We start from the raw sequence: 12,438 nt of genomic DNA, 5'->3' as shown, positions 1-12,438 counted from the left end.
GCCGAGGGGTGCTTAAGAGTGGGTCCACGGGACCGCCTGGAGAGCCGGGTGTCCCCCGGAGGCGTGGGTCCCCCGGACTGGAGCGAGTACCCAGCTTTGAGGCTCCCTGGGCCGGGTCGAGGCCTCCCAGGGACGGCTGTCGGACTGGCGGGCTGTCGGAGCCGCGAGGCGTCGGAACAGCGCCACGCACCCGATTATTTTGGGGGATTGCAGACTGAAACGGTTGAGAACCAATGCAGTAGAGGACAGAGCGACGATACGATTGGAAGTGACGCCACAAAGGAATGAGCAGACAATGGCCGCGTTTCCCAAATATAATTTGCGTAGGGAGATACGTGCGGTCCTTACGAACGTTCCGCTAAGAAGGATGCCTTTAGTTACGGGTGTTACCCGAAAGCGCACATGAGTGCCTCTCTCAACACAGCGCTACGCAGTATCTTAACCGGTCGGAGCTGTCCTATCAATCGATGCCAGACTAACAGATTGTTCCATGTAACTTCCTTATAAGTACATGCTCGCTAATGAAGTTTGGCTGTAACACGTGGGATTGTACTCGGCCCATCAATAAAATAATGCTGAAAATTAACAACCTTTAAGCGCTGTTGGTAACTGTGACTACACAATACACTTGCTTTAATGTTTAAACTAGGCTATAAGGCTATAATATGAAGATAGACAGTGGTGTACTCTGGATGTTTTAACTAGTGGGGCGCAACGTCGGGCGCATGTGCACACGTTCGCGCATACATGTGCACGAAAGAGATCGCCAATTGAAAAAAAAAAGATTTAATATGTAGGCCTATTTATTAACCCACAATCAAATATTATTCTTTTTGATTTACTTGGATAATGGGGACAGTTAGTGTTTTCATATGTTTGTGTAAACATGGCAAGTGTGTGGGGAACTTCAAAATTAAACAAACATGTTTACCTCAGCATCATCTAACTTTAGTTAACTTGGCATATGCTTCATATTTTTTTTATAAGATGATCGGATCATCCGTGAGAGTACATTTTGCAAATGTCGGGTTCATGTTGCGCTGCTGTCTCTGTCGCGCCTCTATGTGCCCAAAAGAACAGATATTGAACCCACTTGAACATGTATTTGCTGTTCATTAAAGAGCTGGAGAGACGGAGAGACCCCTGTGACTGAATAAACACTATAGCAATACTAGACAATACATAGTCTATGGCATTGTTTCTCAACATCAGGTCCGGGTTCCATTTGTCAGTGTAGATTGTGGTCCCAGAGATGGAAAATAGAAATGGTATCAAATGGAGGTCCATGGATGAATGCATATTAAACTGAGGATCCTTCAGTTTGAGAATCACTTAACTAAACTGTACTGGAAGCCCAATCTAAACTTTAGAATGCTTATTTAACTCTGAGAGTGTACAAACATGGACCCGTCATGGTCAATTTCTGGGCTGAAACCTTTCCCAAATATGGAGATTCTATGACGCCACCCTACTGACATCATAGTACTGATGTCATAGACTGGACTCCAATATAAGTGTTAGGCGTGTGCAGTAAGACTCTTTTACAGAACATAACGGGGCAAATCACACAGTGTGGTGCTGGTGTGTTAAAATGTTGCGCTGTACAGTGAATCTGCAAGGAGTCCCAGATGTATACCCTTCTGCTGTTGCTGTCGCAGTTGGACCCAAAATGTACGTCTTTGGTCATTACTATACAAAGGAGGAAAGAAGAATATATCCAATCAATGTGTACATATTCAACACAGTGTCTCTGAGATGGATTATGTTGCCCCCAGTGAAAACTACAAGAGAAGAATTTCCCCCTGAGGTTCCCCCCTGTGATCTCTGCTTCCACACAGCTGTGCTCATTGAAGATATCGTCTACATCTGGGGAGGAGAGAATATGCGGACTTATAGTGGACTTTATAACAACGTGTGTTATGCGTTTGATGTTGACACCCACAGATGGCTCAATTATGATGTCTCTGGGACCGTTCCAGAGGCGAGGAAGGGCCATTCAGCCTGTGCCTTGGGGAAGGTCATGTATGTCTGTGGAGGACAGACCAAGCTGAATTCATTCACTAATGACATCTACAAGCTGGACACCTTCACAATGGTCTGGTATTTAATTAACACCGGAGGCAGTCCGCCACCTGTTTCATCTTGTCACTCTGCCACCATCATCGGGACAAAGATGTTTGTATTTGGGGGCTTTAGCTTTGTGGACAAGGAGGTCTGCAACAACAATGTCAGTGTGTTTGACACAGAGACCAACTATTGGCTGAACACACCTTCTGCACAGGTTCTTCCAGAAAGACGCTCGGATCATTCAGCCTTTACTTACAATGGAGAGTTGTACATATATGGTGGTGAGTACACGATGGATAGTGGATTTGATACAGTGACCTGCGAGGATATGTGGAGATTCAGTCCAGAGACCTTTTCAATGACAATGGCCGCGTTTCCCAAATATAATTTGCGTAGGGAGATACGTGCGGTCCTTACGAACGTTCCGCTAAGAAGGATGCCTTTAGTTACGGGTGTTACCCGAAAGCGCACATGAGTGCCTCTCTCAACACAGCGCTACGCAGTATCTTAACCGGTCGGAGCTGTCCTATCAATCGATGCCAGACTAACAGATTGTTCCATGTAACTTCCTTATAAGTACATGCTCGCTAATGAAGTTTGGCTGTAACACGTGGGATTGTACTCGGCCCATCAATAAAATAATGCTGAAAATTAACAACCTTTAAGCGCTGTTGGTAACTGTGACTACACAATACACTTGCTTTAATGTTTAAACTAGGCTATAAGGCTATAATATGAAGATAGACAGTGGTGTACTCTGGATGTTTTAACTAGTGGGGCGCAACGTCGGGCGCATGTGCACACGTTCGCGCATACATGTGCACGAAAGAGATCGCCAATTGAAAAAAAAAAGATTTAATATGTAGGCCTATTTATTAACCCACAATCAAATATTATTCTTTTTGATTTACTTGGATAATGGGGACAGTTAGTGTTTTCATATGTTTGTGTAAACATGGCAAGTGTGTGGGGAACTTCAAAATTAAACAAACATGTTTACCTCAGCATCATCTAACTTTAGTTAACTTGGCATATGCTTCATATTTTTTTTATAAGATGATCGGATCATCCGTGAGAGTACATTTTGCAAATGTCGGGTTCATGTTGCGCTGCTGTCTCTGTCGCGCCTCTATGTGCCCAAAAGAACAGATATTGAACCCACTTGAACATGTATTTGCTGTTCATTAAAGAGCTGGAGAGACGGAGAGACCCCTGTGACTGAATAAACACTATAGCAATACTAGACAATACATAGTCTATGGCATTGTTTCTCAACATCAGGTCCGGGTTCCATTTGTCAGTGTAGATTGTGGTCCCAGAGATGGAAAATAGAAATGGTATCAAATGGAGGTCCATGGATGAATGCATATTAAACTGAGGATCCTTCAGTTTGAGAATCACTTAACTAAACTGTACTGGAAGCCCAATCTAAACTTTAGAATGCTTATTTAACTCTGAGAGTGTACAAACATGGACCCGTCATGGTCAATTTCTGGGCTGAAACCTTTCCCAAATATGGAGATTCTATGACGCCACCCTACTGACATCATAGTACTGATGTCATAGACTGGACTCCAATATAAGTGTTAGGCGTGTGCAGTAAGACTCTTTTACAGAACATAACGGGGCAAATCACACAGTGTGGTGCTGGTGTGTTAAAATGTTGCGCTGTACAGTGAATCTGCAAGGAGTCCCAGATGTATACCCTTCTGCTGTTGCTGTCGCAGTTGGACCCAAAATGTACGTCTTTGGTCATTACTATACAAAGGAGGAAAGAAGAATATATCCAATCAATGTGTACATATTCAACACAGTGTCTCTGAGATGGATTATGTTGCCCCCAGTGAAAACTACAAGAGAAGAATTTCCCCCTGAGGTTCCCCCCTGTGATCTCTGCTTCCACACAGCTGTGCTCATTGAAGATATCGTCTACATCTGGGGAGGAGAGAATATGCGGACTTATAGTGGACTTTATAACAACGTGTGTTATGCGTTTGATGTTGACACCCACAGATGGCTCAATTATGATGTCTCTGGGACCGTTCCAGAGGCGAGGAAGGGCCATTCAGCCTGTGCCTTGGGGAAGGTCATGTATGTCTGTGGAGGACAGACCAAGCTGAATTCATTCACTAATGACATCTACAAGCTGGACACCTTCACAATGGTCTGGTATTTAATTAACACCGGAGGCAGTCCGCCACCTGTTTCATCTTGTCACTCTGCCACCATCATCGGGACAAAGATGTTTGTATTTGGGGGCTTTAGCTTTGTGGACAAGGAGGTCTGCAACAACAATGTCAGTGTGTTTGACACAGAGACCAACTATTGGCTGAACACACCTTCTGCACAGGTTCTTCCAGAAAGACGCTCGGATCATTCAGCCTTTACTTACAATGGAGAGTTGTACATATATGGTGGTGAGTACACGATGGATAGTGGATTTGATACAGTGACCTGCGAGGATATGTGGAGATTCAGTCCAGAGACCTTTTCAATGACAATGGCCGCGTTTCCCAAATATAATTTGCGTAGGGAGATACGTGCGGTCCTTACGAACGTTCCGCTAAGAAGGATGCCTTTAGTTACGGGTGTTACCCGAAAGCGCACATGAGTGCCTCTCTCAACACAGCGCTACGCAGTATCTTAACCGGTCGGAGCTGTCCTATCAATCGATGCCAGACTAACAGATTGTTCCATGTAACTTCCTTATAAGTACATGCTCGCTAATGAAGTTTGGCTGTAACACGTGGGATTGTACTCGGCCCATCAATAAAATAATGCTGAAAATTAACAACCTTTAAGCGCTGTTGGTAACTGTGACTACACAATACACTTGCTTTAATGTTTAAACTAGGCTATAAGGCTATAATATGAAGATAGACAGTGGTGTACTCTGGATGTTTTAACTAGTGGGGCGCAACGTCGGGCGCATGTGCACACGTTCGCGCATACATGTGCACGAAAGAGATCGCCAATTGAAAAAAAAAAGATTTAATATGTAGGCCTATTTATTAACCCACAATCAAATATTATTCTTTTTGATTTACTTGGATAATGGGGACAGTTAGTGTTTTCATATGTTTGTGTAAACATGGCAAGTGTGTGGGGAACTTCAAAATTAAACAAACATGTTTACCTCAGCATCATCTAACTTTAGTTAACTTGGCATATGCTTCATATTTTTTTTATAAGATGATCGGATCATCCGTGAGAGTACATTTTGCAAATGTCGGGTTCATGTTGCGCTGCTGTCTCTGTCGCGCCTCTATGTGCCCAAAAGAACAGATATTGAACCCACTTGAACATGTATTTGCTGTTCATTAAAGAGCTGGAGAGACGGAGAGACCCCTGTGACTGAATAAACACTATAGCAATACTAGACAATACATAGTCTATGGCATTGTTTCTCAACATCAGGTCCGGGTTCCATTTGTCAGTGTAGATTGTGGTCCCAGAGATGGAAAATAGAAATGGTATCAAATGGAGGTCCATGGATGAATGCATATTAAACTGAGGATCCTTCAGTTTGAGAATCACTTAACTAAACTGTACTGGAAGCCCAATCTAAACTTTAGAATGCTTATTTAACTCTGAGAGTGTACAAACATGGACCCGTCATGGTCAATTTCTGGGCTGAAACCTTTCCCAAATATGGAGATTCTATGACGCCACCCTACTGACATCATAGTACTGATGTCATAGACTGGACTCCAATATAAGTGTTAGGCGTGTGCAGTAAGACTGTTTTACAGAACATAACGGGGCAAATCACACAGTGTGGTGCTGGTGTGTTAAAATGTTGCGCTGTACAGTGAATCTGCAAGGAGTCCCAGATGTATACCCTTCTGCTGTTGCTGTCGCAGTTGGACCCAAAATGTACGTCTTTGGTCATTACTATACAAAGGAGGAAAGAAGAATATATCCAATCAATGTGTACATATTCAACACAGTGTCTCTGAGATGGATTATGTTGCCCCCAGTGAAAACTACAAGAGAAGAATTTCCCCCTGAGGTTCCCCCCTGTGATCTCTGCTTCCACACAGCTGTGCTCATTGAAGATATCGTCTACATCTGGGGAGGAGAGAATATGCGGACTTATAGTGGACTTTATAACAACGTGTGTTATGCGTTTGATGTTGACACCCACAGATGGCTCAATTATGATGTCTCTGGGACCGTTCCAGAGGCGAGGAAGGGCCATTCAGCCTGTGCCTTGGGGAAGGTCATGTATGTCTGTGGAGGACAGACCAAGCTGAATTCATTCACTAATGACATCTACAAGCTGGACACCTTCACAATGGTCTGGTATTTAATTAACACCGGAGGCAGTCCGCCACCTGTTTCATCTTGTCACTCTGCCACCATCATCGGGACAAAGATGTTTGTATTTGGGGGCTTTAGCTTTGTGGACAAGGAGGTCTGCAACAACAATGTCAGTGTGTTTGACACAGAGACCAACTATTGGCTGAACACACCTTCTGCACAGGTTCTTCCAGAAAGACGCTCGGATCATTCAGCCTTTACTTACAATGGAGAGTTGTACATATATGGTGGTGAGTACACGATGGATAGTGGATTTGATACAGTGACCTGCGAGGATATGTGGAGATTCAGTCCAGAGACCTTTTCCTGGAAGGAGGTTACGCCCAAGGTGAATGACTTGTTTTGGTTGAATAGCTGTTTCTGTTGCATGGTGGGAAATCGGGCCATCATCTTTGGAGGATGTAAAGGAACCGGACGATTGAATGATCACCTGTTCATCTTAGACTTGAGTCCTAGTCTTAAGACGTTATGCAAGCTAGCAGTTATTCAGTACGGTCTGGAGCAGTCAGAACTCCCACACGACATCAGGTGGGAACTGAGAGCCATGATTGATGGAGAATTGGTAAATCATCAAGATTTTTTTGCATGGGGCTTCCATCGTAAACAAGCTTAGTGCTTAATGAGAGTTCCAGTTTAGTAGAGCTTGTATTGTGAATTTGTACTTCCATGTGCTGTTATGTACTGTCATGTACTATTCTCATGTCTTACTAAATACACTACATCAATCAATCAATCAATCAACTCAGCATAAAATACAAATTTTTAAATATATATTTTTGTTCTATGGAAGGACTCTATAAACTTTATAGAGTCTTTATTTAGTCGACTAAAATGTATTTTGGCGGGCCTTGATCGCGTCCTAATGGCTGATTTTACACTTGGTGCATGCTGAGAATAGCAGATCTACAAGCTCACAACGCGTCGCAGCGCGATGCGTTGTGAGCTTGTAGATCTGCTATTTTCAGAGCTCAACACCGGAGCGCACCCGCCCCCACCTGCCTCTGATTGGCCTACTGAACGTCCCTTCTGTAACGCACGCGGAAATTTCAAAAGCTTCCTTGCTGCCCCCCCGGAAGCGCGCCCGCCATACAGACGCTTCAGAGCCAGAGGAGGCGTCTACCTTTATATGTCTATGGTCTTAACGGCTCTGTTGCATTGAGGTAGCACCCCATAGAACCTAATGAGCCCATGTTCGTGGCCATTTATGCCAGGACCAGTATTTATTTAAGTAGAAAAGAGAAGAATATGAAGAAGGCTGAAAGTGAATGTAAAATGTGAGCATGGTTGTGATGTGAGGATTCAGTGTTTTTTTTCCAGCTGCAGTGTTTATGCAGAGTGAATGTAGGTTGTGTGTTAGTGGAATAACATAGGTTGATTTGTGTAAGTCTGTAAGTAAGTTTGACCCCATTTTAAAGTCAAACAATTCTTGTGACCCCAGGACCCCAGCACGTCGTCGTACCGAGCTCTCATTGTTACTACTATTATAAGTATAGCCAGCACAACCTAACATGGTGTCAGAAGCCGTAGTTCATGTAAGAAAAAAACAGAGTTTTTTTTTTGAACGAGAACCTGCGAGGATTATTATTTTTTGTACAGCTTGGCTGATTCAGTGAGGAGCTAAGTGGCTAACAAGCTAACAAAGGACCGCATGTGAGCGAGTGGACGCCTCGGGAAGAAGGGAACCACGGATTTCGCCATTATGGACCGGTTTCAAGTTATGCCGCCACCACACTTTGATTTCACAAACCCAGAAGAGTGGCCCAGATGGATCAGAAGATTCGAGAGGTTCCGGATTGCATCTGGCTTAGAGCTACAGTCAGAGGAAAATCAGGTGAACACTCTCATCTATACAATGGGTGAGGACGCTGAGGATGTGATAACTTCACTTCGCATGACGACGGAGGAGTTGAATGGTACAATCAAAGACAAACTGAACGCACACTTTGTAGTGCGCAGAAATGTGATTTTTGAAAGAGCTAAATTCAACCAGAGACAGCAAGAAGCTGGAGAATCTGTGGAGAGCTTTATCACAGCACTGCATTGTTTATCAGAGCACTGTGGTTATGGACAGCTACATGACGAGATGATACGGGACAGACTAGTTGTAGGCTTGAAGGACAAAAGACTGTCGGAGCAACTTCAAATGGATCCTGAACTAACTCTGGAGAAAGCTGTCACTCGTGTCCGCCAAAGTGAACTAGTTAAAAAGCAGCAGGAGATGCTTAAGAGCAACTTCAAGGCAGAAACCGCAGGAGCCAATATAGACAGTGTTCATAGGCAACAGCGCCCATTCAACAAAGAGAGAAATAATAGGCAACAGCAACAAGGCGAAATGCAATATCAAAAGAAAAGTGGGCACCCTCAGTCACAGGCACAAGGGGACACACAGTGGTACATGTGGTGTGGGAGGACACCACGACATGGCAAACAACAGTGTCCAGCCAAAGATGCTGTCTGTAACACCTGCAATAAAAAAGGACATTATGCAAAAGTGTGTAGGTCTGGAGCAGTCAGAGAGGTCGATGCCAGCAGTGGGGAGGAAACAGAGATTGCCTTCTTGGGATCGGTCAGTGCACAGGAAACGGAAAAAGCATGGAGAGTAAAAGTTAAAGTGAATGATCATGAATCAGAATTCAGAATCGATACAGGTGCTGATGTAACTGCTATACCAGAATCTGTGTACCAAGCACATGGACAGTTTCCAGAGATGATTAAACCAGACAGAGCCCTTTATGGAGCTGGAAGGAACCGTCTGCATGTGAGAGGAAAGTTCACAGCTACGCTGAAAACAAATAGCAAGAGCACTGTAGAAGATATCTACGTGGTCACAACCCTGAAGTCTGGCCTACTGGGGCGCACAGCAAGTGTGGCGCTTGGACTGGTGGCCAGGGTGGATACCATATCACTGGACTCCACCGAAACAGTGAAAGAGCAGTTCCCTAAGCTTTTACAGGTTTAGGCAAACTAGAAGGGGAATATAAAATCGAGCTCAAGCCTGATGCTAAACCGTTTGCTCTGACAACTCCGAGGAGAGTCCCATTACCACTCATGCCCAAAGTGAAGCAAGAGCTTGCACGAATGGAGAAGATGGGGGTGATCACCAGGATCGAACAACCTACAGATTGGTGCGCTGGTATGGTCACCGTTCCTAAACCTAACCAGAAGGAGGTGCGTATCTGTGTTGACTTAACAAAACTGAATGACTCAGTAAAGAGAGAGAGACATACAGTATAGGTGGTTGGTTCAGGCCCAATGCTCACCAGGGCAGGTCTCCTACCTGCCCTGAGGGGTTTGAAAAGCCATATGTATCTATGTATCCATCTATCTATCTGTCTGTCTGTCTGTCTGTCAGTCAGAGTAGCCTACTTCTACATTGCAGTATTGTAGCTTTTAAGTAAAACATTTCAGTACTTTTTCCACCACTGGTGTGTGTCCTATTGAATCTAATGGGACAGTAGAACAACAAAATAGTTGGATGAAAGTGTAAATAATAAAATAACAATAATAATAAAAATAATAATAAATATGTTCTAATTTCACCGGAACTACTACTTGTGTCAAGGGTTATTGGGCGGGACCGGATAAATTAGCCGATCTACAAGCTCACAAAGCATTGCAAAGCCAAGGGCTGAGAGTTTGTAAATCAACTGTTTCCCGTACGCACCAGGAACAGAACAGTCTATGATTAGGACGCACACAGTCAGTTAGCCGTCAGCCAGCAGACTAGCATTGTTCTACTTAGGTCGGCTCTAGCGTCCGCAGAAAAACAAACTTTTCCATTTATTCTAGCACTCTGTTTCTCTCTCTCTCCCACTCCTTTCCCCATTAATCCCATTTGTTTGATACGTCGACAAAACGATATGGATCAAAGAAGGAAAAGAATGAGAGGCTCGATGTTTTGTCATCATTGTGATGAAGTCTTCTCCAAATCGTCATTTTACCGCCATCGAGAAATGGTAAGATTTTAACATTATTAAACTTAGTTTATAGGGATTGTTTAAACTGTTTAGGGTAGTGGTTCTCAAACATGTTCATGTCAATGGCCGCACACGCACACCCGCGGCAGTACAGGCTGTGAGGCCTCTCGTCTTTTGTAAAAATAAAAAATACGCTGTCACTACTGACCAAAACAAAGACGGTTTTAATATGTTGAAAGCCTACTTTCCGTAGTGGGTAGACTCTGAGCCCCCCACCTCACGTCTAAAATACACTTTTGGGCCATATAATAAAATATTTCATCAGGAGGATAAAATGTTTTGGTTACTCCACTGCGCCCCCTACAGATCTGGTCAGTGGAACTTTTCTATTGACCAGATTTTTTTCAGCCGGTGAAATATTTTCTTATATGGCCAAAAAGTGTATTTTAGAGTTGAGGTGGGGCGCTCCGAGTGTTCCCACTAAGGAATGTAGGCTTTCAACTCTATAAAACAGTCTTTGTTTTGGTGAGTAACGAAAGAGTATTTTATTTTTTTACTGAAGACGAGAGGCTGCGCCTGTGGTGTACAGTGTTGTTGTGGCTGGCTAACCAGTAACTTGTTGATGTAAATGTAAAGAGGCAGCTGGAGGTTTATTGAATATGCTTTGTGCATTAGATTTATAGGTCAAGTGCCTTTGAAACTGACTAAGTAAAAAGTACACATGTAGATACCTCCATAGATAGATATACCATACACCTAGATACCTTATGTTTTTATGCTGTACCTAGGTACAGTATATTTATGGAGGTAAGGTAACTAGTAAAAAGTATGGAAACAAGTATAGACCCATGGGGGACTTTGGTCAGCTGAAGTAGAGTTTAAGCACAGGGTGAGATGATGGCAGTATAAAAGAGCATGTGTCTTAACAACTCATTAATGATATAGGACATTGGTTCTCAAAGTGGGGTCCGGGGACCCCCAGGGGTCCTTGAGCGAGTTACAGGGGGTCCCCAGCTAAATGATGGATATAGGAACCAAATGGACCCTTATGGGTCTGTAACTCTGAGAGTGTACAAATGGCGGGTCCATTTGGTTCCATTTGTACACTCTCAGAGTTACATTAACATTGATTTTACAATATGAATTGGGGTCCCAGAGATAGAAATGTTATTAAATGGGGGTCCGTAGCCTAATGCATGTCAAATTGGGGCTCCTTGAAATTAAAAAGCGCTGAGAATCACTGCGAGTGCCGAAAAATCTTCTCTTATGGGGGGTCCTGAGGCATTTTTTTTCAAATGGGGGTACGCGGGCTAATAAGTGTAAATTTGGGGGTCCTTGACATGAAAAAGTTTGAGAACCACTGTAGGATGTTGTTGGGTCTTCATTGGAATACATGCCCTAAATCAGCTCTTGCTCTCCTTGCATGTTGTCAACCAGACGGAGAACAGAAACCAGACCACAGACAACACGGATAATGCGCCTGTAGAAAATGTACAGGTAACAGAAGTGTTAAAGTAGAGTTGACCAGTCTTAACTATTATCCCACAGTGGTGTGAGTGAGATGACATTATATACATTGTACTCAACTACTGAGTGTGCGTATGTGCGTGCGTGTGTAAACTGTATTTGTGTCCTAATGGCTAAATAATATTGGATATTTTCTTTGTATTTTCACCTCTAGAAGATAAGCAGACTGCACTCAAACCGCATTGAGTCATCAGAAGATGAACAGCACCAGCGGCAGCAGGTAAATGAAGTGTAAATGAAGTGTTCTACCACCACTGAAAATTCTTCAGAAGATGAGCAGGTAAATGAACTCGTTTTCACAGAGCCAAAGTGCAGGAAGTATAGTGTATGGAAGCAGATCAGGCTCTTAAGTCTTGATTGTTTATATCAAAAAAGTGTCAGTGAAAAAATTAAAAGTGAAGTGGAAAATTAAGATTTGAACTTGAAAAAAAATGAAAATGTACCTGAAAGTCTTGAATTTCTAAATTGAACTTTGACAAATCCCAGAATGCATGAAAAAAAACTGTTCAAACGTAACTTTGATTCTTTTTTTTAATACTTTTGAATAAATTAATCATTTTTATTTTTCACTTCAATGTATATTTCGATCTTGGAGTACTTTTTT

This window comes from Gymnoscopelus braueri (genome assembly GCF_963280865.1).
Source record: "Gymnoscopelus braueri genome assembly, chromosome: 12".
Classification (NCBI taxonomy): Eukaryota; Metazoa; Chordata; class Actinopteri; order Myctophiformes; family Myctophidae; genus Gymnoscopelus; species Gymnoscopelus braueri.
Note: the sequence above shows the minus strand (reverse complement) of the source record.